This window comes from Narcine bancroftii, chromosome 4, assembly GCF_036971445.1.
Source record: "Narcine bancroftii isolate sNarBan1 chromosome 4, sNarBan1.hap1, whole genome shotgun sequence".
In the NCBI taxonomy this organism is placed as follows: Eukaryota; Metazoa; Chordata; class Chondrichthyes; order Torpediniformes; family Narcinidae; genus Narcine; species Narcine bancroftii.
In genome coordinates this window covers 88,685,085-88,698,634 of record NC_091472.1, presented here as the reverse complement: position 1 = coordinate 88,698,634, position 13,550 = coordinate 88,685,085, and positions in this window count along the sequence as shown.

Below are 13,550 nucleotides of genomic sequence, written 5' to 3'. Positions count from 1 at the left end.
TCAGAAGGGTTCTGGGTTTAAACTGGAAACCAGGGTTTTATGTGGGCAGATGGGGGTGGAGCCAGCCATCTGCACAACAAACCATCAGAGAATCTCAGTTCACTGCATTCCCCTCTTCCTGCAGAATTTTGGGTCTGTGGATGAAGACAAAGAACAGGGATTCCGGGAAAAAAAATCAAAAAATATACATTTATTTACAAATTTAAGAGGTTCAGGGGTCTGGAGAAACTGATGGAGCGCCTTAGCACAGGGGGGGGCTTTGGACTCCTTGGCTCTCCTGATCCCCTTGTGAGGGAAAAGCAGCGGGCTGGGTCTCTGGCTCTATGGTGGAGGGGGGTGCACTTTCCTCCTTAACCAGATCACCCGAGGCCCTGACTGAGGGGTAGTGAGAATGAGCTCCGTGGCTCGTAGGGCACTTGAGGCAATGGACCCTCTGTTCTGGCGGGTCCCAGGTCCCTGATGGAGATGGTGTCCTCCCTGCCATTTGGGTTCTCCACATAGGCGTACATGGGATTGGTGTGGAACAGTTTCACTCTTTCCACCAGGGGTCGGTCTTGCTTCTCCTCACATCCTTCCTAAGGAGGACTGGACCAGGAGTAGTGAGCCTGGTTGGGAGTGTAGTTCCTGATGCCGACCTTCTTTCAAAATTGAATAGGACCTCATGAAGAGTACGCCTCATGAGTTCATAGTGGCAACCAGATGGAATGGAGCGCCATAAGAAGGACTTCCTGCCAGCATGAGTCTGGAAGGCTTCATGACTTCAGGGCCAGTTTGATAACCTTCCAGACTGTGGTGTTTTCCTTTTCAACCTGCCCGTTCCCCCAGGGGTTGTAGCTAGTAGTCCTGCTGGATATGATGCCCCTCGCCAGAGGGTATTGACATAGCTCGTCACTCAGAAAAATGAGCCCCGGTCGCTATGAATATAGCCGGGATACCCGAACACTGCGAAAATGGAATCTAGGGCCTTTATGACAGGCAAAGTGGACGTGTCTGGACACAAAATGGTGAACAGGAAGTGGGAGTACTCATCAATGATAGAGGGAGAAAGTATTCCTGCTCGTGGAGGGGAGAGGACCCTTACAATCGACACTGAGCCATTTCAAGGGCCTGGATGACTTGATCAGGTGCGCCTTTGCCGGGTGGTAGAAGTGCGGCTTGCACTCTACGCAGACCTGGCAAGACCTGGTCATTTCCCTGACATCTTCTTTGAAGTAGGGCAGATTGCGCGCCTTGACAAAATGAGCCATGCAGGTAACCCCTGGATGGCAGAGCTCATTATGCAGAGACCACAGTTGGCCGTTGTGTGCAGAGGCACAGCTTCCTCTGGATAAGGCACCTGGAGAGTCATTAAGAGCTCCTGGCTGAGAGGCAATGTCATAATTGTAGGTGGAGAGCTCGATCCTCCACCTTGCAATTTTGTCATTTTTGATTTTGCCTCTCTTGACATTTTTAAACATGAATGCGATAGAGCACTGGTTAGTGAGGAGCGAAAATTTCCTACTACCCAGGAGGTGTCTCCAGTGCCTCACAGCTTCTTCAATGGCTTGAGCCTCCTTTCCCACAGAGGGGTTCTGGAGCTCATGGCCTTGCAATGTCCGAGAAAAAAATGCAAATGGCCAGCCCACCTGTTTGGGGATAGCGACCAAGGCGACATCCAAAGCATCGCTTTCCTCTTGGAAAGGTACATTCTCATCCACCATGTGGATGGCAGCTTTCGCAATGTGATTTCAGAGGTAGTTAAAAGTCGTTTGGGCTTCAGCCGAGAGGGGGAAATTAGTTGCTTTTAAGAGAGGATGAACCTTACCTGTGTATTGAGGGATCCACTGGAAATAATATGAGAACAAACCCCAGATATCTCCTCAAAGCCTTCCATGATCCTGGGAACAGGGAGCTCTAACAGAGGGCATATCCTATGGAATCGGGGCCAATGATGCCATTCTACACCACGTAGCTAAGGATAGCCAGACATTTAGTCCTGAACATCCACTTGCTAGAGTTATGTGAGGTTCAGGGCTTTTGCTGTGTTGAAAAAGCTCTGGAGGTTGGCGTCATGGTCTTCCAAGGTATGGCCACAGATGGTGACATTATCGAGGTAGGGGAAGGTAGCCTTCAACCCATACTCATTCACCATTTTGTCCCTCTGCCTTTGGAAGATAGAAACCCCATTAGTAATACCAAAAGGGACCCTCCGAAATTGATAGAGACGACCATTAGCCTCAAATGCCGTATATGGATAGTCCTCAGAACAGATTGGCAGCTGGTGATAAGCAGTTTTCAGGTCAATGTTCGAATAGACCCAATACTGCATAATATCATTCACCTTGTCTGAAATATGAGGGAGGGGGTAAAAATCCAGGAGAGTGTACCGATTAATAGTTTGGCTATAGTCAATTACTAACCTGGACTTGTTTTCCCCTTTTTCCCACTATCACTTGCATTCTCCACAGGCTGGTGCTAGGTTTTTTTTTAAATTTTTTAAAATTTTTCACACTATAAACCATATTGATCTAGATACATACATTTTCCTTCTTAAATATATAGTGTCGTTTTCTCCCCTTCCTTCCTCCCTTCCCTCCCTCCCTCACCTCCCCTCCCATTTATTTAAAGTTCAGAATATAAGATACATTAAACCCGTCAAACAATGTTGTCACTCAATAAAAATAAACAAGAAATTCCACTGAGTCAGTTCTTTTCATTCTCTTCTCCTTCTGTCATTTTAGGTGGTAGATGTCCACGGTAGGTTTTCTCTATTGTGTTTCATGTATGGCTCCCATATTTGTTCAAATATTGTAATGTTATTTCTTAAATTATAGGTTATTTTTTCTAATGGAATACATTTATTCATTTCAATATACCATTGTTGTATTCTCAAGTTATCTTCTAATTTCCAGGCTGACATAATACATTTTTTTGCTACAGCTAGGGCTATCCTAACAAATCTTTTTTGTGCACCATCCAAATCGAGTCCAAATTCTTTGTTTTTTTATGTTACTTAGGAGGAAGATCTCTAGGTTTTTTGGTATATTGCTTTTTGTGATTTTATTTAATATCTGGTTTAGATCTTCCCAAAATTTTTTCACTTTCTCACATGTCCAAATTGCATGAATTGTCGTTCCCATTTCCTTTTTACAGCGAAAACATCTGTCAGATACTATTGTGTCCCATTTATTTAACTTTTGAGGTGTAATGTACAGCCTGTGTATCCAGTTATATTGTATCATACGTAACCTCGTGTTTATTGTATTTCTCATAGTTCCTGAGCATAACTTCTCCCATGTTTCATTCTTTATCTTTATGTTTAAATCTTGTTCCCATTTTTGTTTAGTTTTACCATTTGTTTCCTCATTCTCCTTTTCTTGTAGTTTAATATACATGTTTGTTACAAATTTTTTGATTATCATTGTGTCTGTAATCACATATTCAAAATTACTTCCCTCTGGTAACCTTAGACTGCTTCCCAATTTGTCCTTCAGGTAGGATTTCAGTTGGTAGTATGCCAACACTGTATCGTGAGTTATATTATATTTATCCTTCATTTGTTCAAAGGATAATAATTTATTTCCCAAAAAACAATTTTCTATTCTTTTGATCCCTTTTTTCTCCCATTCTCTAAAGGAAAGGTTATCTATTGTAAAAGGGATTCGCTGATTTTGCGTCAGTATTAGTTTTGGTAGTTGGTAATTTGTTTTATTCCTTTCTACATGAATCTTCTTCCAAATGTTGAGCAGATGATGCAATACTGGAGAATTCCTACGTTGTACCAATTTTTCATCCCATTTATATAATATATGTTCAGGTATCTAATCTAGTCCAATCTGGCTTTTCTCTTGTTTGATAAAAATCTGATAGGTATCTTAATTGTGCGGCTCTATAATAATTTTTAAAGTTTGGTAGTTGTAAGCCTCCTTGTTTATACCATTCTGTTAATTTATCTAGTGCTATCCTCGGTTTCCCCCCTTTCCATAAAAATTTCCTTATTATTTTCTTTAACTCCTTGAAGAATTTCTCTGTTAAGCGTATTGGTAATGTCTGAAATAGGTATTGTATCCTTGGGAAAATGTTCATTTTAATACAGTTTATCCTTCCTATCAGTGTTAGTGGTAAGTCTTTCCAATGCTCTAAGTCGTCTTGTAATTTTTTTCATTAGTGGATAATAATTGAGTTTATATAGATGGCCGAGGTTTTTATTTATTTGTATACCTAGGTATCGCATTGCTTGCGTTTGCCATCTGAATGGTGATTCTTTCTTAAATTTTGAGAAATCTGCATTATTCATTGGCATTGCTTCACTTTTATTTGCGTTAATCTTGTACCCCGACACATCTCCATATTTCTTCAATTTCCTATGTAATTCCTTTATTGATATTTCTGGTTCTGCTAAGTATACTATAACGTCATCTACCAATAGACTGATTTTATATTCCTTGTCTTTTATTTTTATCCCTTTTATTTTATTTTCTGTTCTTATCAGTTCTGCTAGTGGTTCTATGGCCAATGCGAACAATAAGGGAGATAATGGGCATCCCTGCCTTGTTGATCTGCTTAAGTTAAATTGTTTTGATATATATCCATTTACTGTCACTTTCGCCAATGGCCCCTTATATAATGCTTTAATCCAATTAATATATTTCTCTGGTAAACTGAATTTTTGTAGTACTTTGAATAAATAATTCCATTCTACTCTGTCAAAGGCCTTCTCTGCGTCTAAAGCCACCGCTACTGTTGGAGCTTTATTTCCTTCTACTGCATGTATTAAGTTAATAAATTTACAGATATTGTCTGTTGTTCGTCTTTTTTTAATAAATCCAGTTTGGTCTAGATTTACTATTTTTGGTACATAGTCGGCTAATCTGTTTGCTAATAGTTTAGCTATTATCTTATAATTTGTGTTAAGTAAAGATATTGGTCTATATGACGCTGGTGCGAGTGGATCTTTCCCTGTCTTTGGTATTACTGTAATTATTGCTGTTTTGCATGAATCTGGTAAGCTTTGTGTTTTGACAGTCTGGTTGATTACTTCCAGAAGGGGAGGAATTAATAAATCTTTAAATGTTTTATAGAATTCTATTGGGAATCCATCCTCTCCTGGTGTTTTATTATTCGTTAGTTTTTTTATTATCTCTTGTATTTCTTCTATTTCAAATGTTTCTGTTAATTTATTTTGTTCCTCTGTAATTTTGATAGTTCAATTTTAGTTAAAAATTCATCTATTTTGTCTTCTTTCCCTTTGTTTTCAATTTGATATAGTTGCTCGTAGAATTCACTGAAGTTTTCATTGATCTCTGTTGGATTATATGTAATTTGTTTGTCCTTTTTCCTTGATGCCAATACCATTTGTTCTGTCTTAAGCTGCCACGCTAGAATTTTGTGCAATTTTTCTCCTAGCTCATAATATTTCTGTTTTGTTTTCATTATGTTCTTCTCCACCTTATATGTTTGTAGTGTTTCATATTGTATTTTTTTATCTGCCAATTCTCTTCTTTTAGTTGTGTCTTCCTTCATTGCTAATTCTTTTTCTATATTTGCTATTTCCCTTTCCAACTGCTCTGTTTCCTGATTGTAGTCCTTTTTCATTTTAGTTACATAACTTATTATTTGCCCTCTGCTGAACGCTTTCATTGCGTCCCATTATATAAACTTATCTTTCACTGATTCCGTATTTATTTCAAAGTACATTTTAATTTGTCGTTCAATGAATTCTCTAAAATCCTGCCTTTTAAGTAGCATGGAGTTACTTCTTGGTGGGATGTCCTCTAACTCTATTGTCAATATCAGGGGTGAGTGGTCCGATAATAGTCTAGCTTTATATTCTGTTTTCCTAACTCTGTCTTGCATGCGAGCTGATAACAGGAATAGATCTATTCTTGAGTATGTTTTATGTCCACCCAAATAATATGAATATTCCTTTTCCTTTGGGTGTTGTTTCCTCCATATATCCAAAAGTTGCATTTCTTGCATCGATTTAATTATAAATTTGGTTACTTTGTTCTTTCTGTTAATTTTTTTTCCCAGTTTTATCCATATTTGAATCCAAATTAAGGTTGAAATCTCCTCCTATTAATATGTTCCCTTGCGTATCTGCTATCTTCAAAAAAATATCTTGCATAAACTTTTGATCTTCTTCGTTAGGTGAATATACATTGAGTAGATTCCAAAACTCTGAATATATCTGACATTTTATCATTACATATATCCCTGCTGGATCTATTATTTCCTCTTCTATTTTGATTGGTACATTTTTACTGATTAATATAGCTACTCCTCTAGCTTTTGAATTATATGATGCTGCTGTTACATGTCCTATCCAATCTCTCTTTAATTTCTTGTGTTCCACTTCAGTTAAGTGTGTTTCTTGTAAGAATGCTATATCAATTTTTTCTTTTTTCAGTAAATTTAGCAGTTTCTTCCTTTTGATTTGGTTATGTATTCCATTAATATTTAAAGTCATATAGTTCAACATAGCCATTTCATACTTTGTTTATCTTTCCTTTCTGTTTCCTCATCATCACCTTTCCTTCTTATCCATTTCTGCTTTCTTTTTTTGAACACATTATAAGACAACATTTCTAAAACATAAAACATTTCCCTTATTCTCCTATCTAAAATTCCTTTAACCCCACTATCCCTTCCCCTTCCTGAGTTGCCCTTTGTCCTTTGTCGAGCAACCACATCTCCCCTCTCCATTTGGATATGCGAATTCACTCGCAAGCGTCAACTGATTTTGCAGTGACCGTAACTTTTCCCCACCCAGCCCCCCCTAAAAAGATTTTAATATTCATATATAACAAAGGTCCCTCTCTTAATTCCCCCATACTTCCTTTCTTCCCTTTCTTTCCCTTCTTATTTCTTACCTATATTCTATTTTTTTTATATATACATACACACATATGTGTATATATATATATATATATATATATATATACATACACACATATGTGTATATATATATATATATATATATATATACACACACCTACATACACACATACAAATAGTTTGTGGTCATTTTTGTCCTCATTACATATCTTCCTCTCTCTGTCTGTTTTGTAGATGTTCTGCAAATTTTCTTGCTTCCTCCAGATCCAAGAATAGTCTGTTTTGCTGCCCTGGAATAACTATTTTAAGTACCGCTGGTTACTTTAGCATAAATTTATATCCTTTTTTCCATAGGATCATTTTTGCTGTATTAAACTCTTTCCTCTTCTTCAGGAGTTCAAAACTTATATCTGGATAGAAGAAAAAAAATTTTTGACCTTTGTATTCCAGTGGTTTTTTGTCTTCTCTTATTTTCCTCATTGCTTTCTCCAATATATTTTCTCTTGTATATCTTAGGAATTTTACTAGAATGGATCTTGGTTTTTGTTGTGGTTGTGGTTTAGGGGCTAATGTTCTGTGTGCCCTTTCTATTTCCATTTTTTCCTGTAATTCTGGTCTTCCTAGGACCCTGGGGATCCATTCTTTTATAAATTCTCTCATATTCTTGCCTTCTTCATCTTCCTTAAGGCCCACTATCTTTATATTGTTTCTTCTATTATAATCTTCTGAGCTAACAGCTCTTGTGTCTCTTTAACTTTTTTATCAGATTCTTCTAATTTCTTTTTTAAGTCATCTACTTCCATTTCTACGGCTGTTTCTCGTTCTTCCACCTTGTCCACTCTTTTTCCTATATCTGACATGATCGTCTCTAATCTATTCATTTTTTCTTCTGTACTTTTTACTCTTCTTTTTATTTCACTGAATTCTTGTGATTGCCATTCTTTTACTGATTCCATATATTCTTTAAAATATATCCATGTACTTGCCCTTCCCTTCATCTTCCATTTCTCTGTGTTCTTCCTCTTCTTCTTCTTCTTCTTCTGAGTCCACTCCAGGATCTGTGTCCTTTACCTCTGTCTCTTCTGGTTTTCTTGTTGCTTCTGTTTTATTTTGTTGGGTATTTTTGGTCTTCTTATTTTTACTAGAAGTGTCTTGATGCTGGTCTTCTTCCTCTGGGTTGGTCATCTGCTGTTTCTTTGATTTCTTTTTACTCTCTTCTTTCTTGTTCTCGTTATTTTCTATGTTTTCCTCTTGCTACTTTGTTGTGGTTGTCAATTTCAGCTGTGGAGATCGACTCTTCAGCTGGTCCCCCCTCCCGTCAGTGTTATTTTTGTCTTGTGCATCGCGCATGCGCGAGGAGTTGCGCATGCGCAGTTGCGCACTTTTGCTTGGCTCCGTGAGCCATTTTTGTAGTCCCGAGTTCGGGGCTTCAACTGACCTTAGGGAGCGGGCTTCTCTCTCCACGCCGGGCCTCCTCGTACAGGTAAGGCCTTCACCTTCTTCTTCCGACATCTTTTCTTCTTCTCTTCTTTCCGTTGCTTTTGGCTTTTCTTTCTTCGCTGCCATTTTCTCCACACCTTTACTTTCACTTTATTTTGGTTTTTGTGTTTGTGCCTTTGTTTTTTCACTGTCTTTTTTTTACTTTTCTGGAGAGGGCTGGAGTTCCCTGGCCGGCCACTACTCCATCACGTGACACCTGGGCTGGTGCTAGGTTTGATGATACCTTCATTGACCAGATGTTGTGTCTCAGACTTTGTGAAATCTTGGTCTGCTGTGCTGTCCCTCCTGCTCTTGGTAGCAATAGGTTTGCAGTTCGAGGACAGATTCAAGAAGAGAGTCAATATTCAGCGTGGAGATGCTGCATGTGGGTTCTGATTTTAGAGGCCCTCCATTCTGAACCGTTACAGGAGGGAGGGGATCAGAATACTCCAATGTCACACTTTTAAGGTGACACAGCAAGTCCAGATTCAACAGCACAAGGCCACAAAATTCATCAAATACTTACAGGCATATCTTACAAAACTCCCCCCCCCCCCCCACCCCATAAAGAACAAATGACTATACAATGTTGTTGAATGCACGTAGAATACGAATGAGACACAAGGAATATGTGATACTAAGAAGGATACATCTTTAGGTTGTATTCTTGTACAGTTCATGAGTCTATGAAGCTTTCAGTGGAGCCTCTATCGATTAGGGATTTAGTGGAATGTCCGTTTACCTTCACAGTCACTAGGGAGTTGCTGAGCTGGTGAGGTCTGTTCTGATCTAGAACCATCAAGGCTAGGACCTTGGAGATTCCATACTCCTCACTCAAGTGTCCCCCCACCGTCCTGGATTGCCCATGGCATTGACCTCATGGTGTGGCAAGATGGCCGCCCTCCTTCCTCCTCTGACAATGATGGTGCTGAGTTTGAATTTGAGTCATGGCAAGATGGCCGCCAAGCCTTTTTGTGCCATTTCCTCACTGCCACCCTCCATCAGCATGTAGCACAGCAAGTGGGTTTGGGTGAATTCAGGGCAGATGGCTTGGAGCTGGAATCAGATTCAGAAGCAGTGCAGGTCATGGACTTCCCCGGGCTTCCTCTCGTGCAGCAAACCCTCACCCAATGTCCTTTCTTGCCACTGCTGGAACACCATGAGTCTTTAGGCAGGCAACAAGATTGGAGATGCTGGCTCTTGCAGTATAAAAAGCACTCCCTAGTGCGGAAGCGTTCCCTAGCATGAGAAGCAGCAGCCATTAGGCCTGGGATAGTGGGAGCATCTAGTCCTTGGAAGGGGTCACCTGGGTGAGCAAGCTTTCTGGCTTTGAGGTCATTGTTCTCGAGCTTGGCTGTTCCAAGTATTTGGCCAATTCAACATGGCTGGTCAGGTCCTTCTTACCCGACTCAAGCAGTCGCTGTCTCGTGACCTCAAGCGGACAACCATTGATGGTCTCTCACTAGGACCTCGTTTTGCGACTTCAGGTACTGACCCTTCAAAGCCTCGATGACTGCATCATATGTTGTGTAGTCCCTGATGACTGCATACTCTTTTGTTTCTACCCTTGAAACAAGTGCGGGCCTCCTGAGTTCATCGATGTAGAAGACGTCTCAGGTCGCATTCCCAAGTAAGCCAGTATGTGAACTCCTTAGCTGTGTCAGGGGACAGAGGGTCTATCAGCAGCATACCAGGCTTGAGTAGCGTTTGCATCATTTAGGGAATAAGCTAATAAAATTGTAGTGTGAATAAAAGCTCTCAGAACTGGGGGAGGGGAACAAACGCTTTTATTAGCTTATAACTGAGGGTATGGTTTTACAGTAGTCTTCAGGAGGTTCTGGGTTTAGATGAGAAACCAGAGTTATATATGGGCAGATGGAGGCGGAGCCAACCATCTGCACAACACACAGCACATAGTAATCACTGATTAATACAAATATAATTGAAAATAAATACATATAAATATTTTGGAATTATTCACTTGTTAACGGGAAACCTTCAGCAATCTCACAACCTGCTTTTAATGGGTGTGGCCTTCACAAACAACCCGGAGCTGGCTAACTTTCTGTGGATGCAGCTCCACCATACTACGGTATATCGCCTGTAGGCCAATGGGTAGATGGAGCACTTCCACAGCCACCTCAAGGCAGCCTTGATGGCCTGGCTCAAAGGTCTCATCCAGATGGATGAACTGCCTTGGGTCCTGTTGGGAATTTGTACCGTGCCGAAGGAGGATTTCAATGCCTTGGCAGCAAAGATGGACCATGGTATGCCTTTAATTATCCCTGGGGAGTTCCTGGGCCCTGATAAACACTCAGAAGACCCCACAGTAACCCTCAAGAGCCTGCGGCAAAAGTTGGGGTCCTTGGTTCCATGGCAACCCCAACCACATGGCCAGCCCAAGCATAGAGTTTTTTTTTTAATTTCTTTTTTTTTGTTTTTTTATTTTTTTTCCCATTCTTGCCCCCTTCTTGCCTGCTGCACCTTGCCGCTCAAGCATAGAGTTCTGAAGGACCTAAAGACTTACCAGTATGTGTTCTTGAGGAGGGGAGCACACAGACCACCATTACAATGACCCTACGAGGAGCCCTACAAGGTCATTAGAGACAAATGTTCCACCTTCATCCTCAACATCGGCAGAAAGGAGGAGACCTTTACCGTCGACCGCCTGAAACCGGCATATCTGGACTCTAATGAGCTGGTTTCCATTCCATCCCCGCGACGCAGGGGCAGGCCACCGAAGGCTATGGTCAATGGCCCGATCACCAGTTCTGGGGAGGGTTGTGTAGTGGCCCACGCACGGAGTTGTGGACCAGCCCATAAAATAGCCATTCAACGCAGTGACCAAGCAAAGTGGGGGGGTGACCTCCGCATGGCAGGAATACAGGGAACTCTGGTGGGAACATCAGCCAACCCGAGGACGGTGCTCTGATGATGCAGTGTCCTGACGCCAGCGCCAGGGACTCATATAAGCAGAGCTGCCAGTGCAATAAATCAGTATTCGACTTTGACTACTTGTGTGTGTATCTTTTTTCCACACTCGCTGTAGAGCACACACTACAATGGCATATTTTTGAAAATTTGGAGCCGGTATATGCAAATTTAAATTTTTTTATTTTTCACACTGTGAACCATATCAACCAAAATACATACAAATATTTCCCTCCTAAATATACACAGTGGCATTTTCTCCCCTTTTTTCCCCCCGACCTTCCCACCCCCTTCCAAAACCAATAAACATTCAACATATACAATACAATAAAACCATTAAACAATGTAATCACACAATGAAAAATAAACAAGAAAAATGTGACATCTACTTTTACACACTGGATCAAGTCATTTTGTCTTCTTATCATTTTAAGGGGTGGAGGTCCGAGGCAAGTCCTCTCTGTTATATTCCATGTACGGTTCCCAAATTTGTTCAAATAATGTGACTTTATTTTTTAAATTATATGTTATTTTTTTCCAATGGAATACATTTATTCATTTCCAGGTATATGCAAATTTTAGGTAGAAATATGTAGTGGTGTTCTTCCAGCCTCGAGACCTGTGTTAATCTTCTTTCCTAAATTGATCATATAAACCTTGCTGGAGTCCTGTGTGTTGGAAAGCAATCCATGAAGTTATTTTTCTTTTTCTTTTTTCTTTACTTGGGGGGGGGGGTGGGGGGGTCGAGGGAGGGAGGTTATGGGAGGGGAGGGGAGAGTTTATAACCATCATGTAATGATTGAAATTTTCTTAAATTTAAACATTTTGTACAATTGTTTATTAAGTACATGTAAGGAAATTATAAAACAAAATATTCAAAAAAAAAGTTTGACCTACTAAAATGCATCATCTCACACTTATCTGGATTGAACTCCATCTACCACTTTTCCAACCAATTCTCCATCCTGTCTATATCCTGTTGTAATCTACGACAACCTTCAACACTATCCATAACTCCTTTAACAAACTTACAGACCCATCTCTCTACATCTTCATCCAGGTCATTTATAAAAAATCAAAGAGCAGGGGTTCCAGTATAGATCCCTGAGAATACCACTAGTCATCTGCTTTCTACAGACAAGCCAATTCTGAATTCACACAGCCAAGGTTCCATGAATCCCATGCCTTATGATTTTCTGAATGATTTTTTTCTAGGGGGACCTACCAAATGCCCTTTTAAAATCCATATAAACCACATCAACTGCCCTAGCTTCATCAATTTAATGGGCAAGATGACAGATCTTTATTACAGATTGTATTTATTAATTTGAAAATGCAACTTTTATTATCCTGATGCACCTTATCGGGGGGGGGGGGGGGGGAGGCTGTCAATGAACTGGACAATCCTGGCTTTGATGCTTTATATGAGATGAAAATCAGTTGATAGTGCAAAGCATTACCTTGCATTGAAAACCAGAGATACGTTTGAACCATTGCTGAATAGACCATCGGATTTCTTCTGTCTCTTCAACTTCATTCCACATGTTACAAGCTGATCCTCATGAGTTCTCTTGCTCTCAAAAGCTCCTTTGCTATCCCCACCCCCCCGCCCCCCTTTATCACCACTGGCATTAAACCATTCTCTTTTGCTCCCACTTTTTTTCTTTGTCATTAAGAACCCTGTCCTGTCCTGCTGTTAGACAAATTAATTGACAGACCAGACATGATCTAACTGCCTACTCCAATTTTCATGTTCTTTGGAGATTGCAATCAGAGAACTGGAAATTTCAATTCCACTTCATACCTTGTATATTATTTACCATCAAATAGTTTAATCCAGAAGACCATTTGACCTATTATACCCACACCAGCTCATTTAAAGAGCTTCCCAAATAGTTCTAATAATGTGCTTTTCTCTTGGCAGGGTATATTAGGTTGATGATTTCCCTTGTTAGGGTATCTAGAGCCAGGGATGGTCACGGTCTTAAATAAAAAAAAGTCAGCTCTTGAGGAGTGAGATAAGAAATTTCTTCATTTAGAGAATAGTGAATCTTTGAAATTCTCTGCACCAAAGGGCTGCAGGTGCTCTTGGTGGCAATGTTCAATACATTTTTAGACATTAAGGGAATTTGGGGTTAATGCAGGGAATAGACCCTGAGGTATAAGATGAACTGTCATTTAATTGAATGGCAGAGCAAGGATGAGGGAAATGGTCCTTCTGCTATTTGATTTGACAACTCAAAGAGTAAAATCTCTTTCAAGGTTCACTTTGGCTCCTTACGCCCTTTTATACATGACTAACCAATGTGGTTGATTCTTAACCA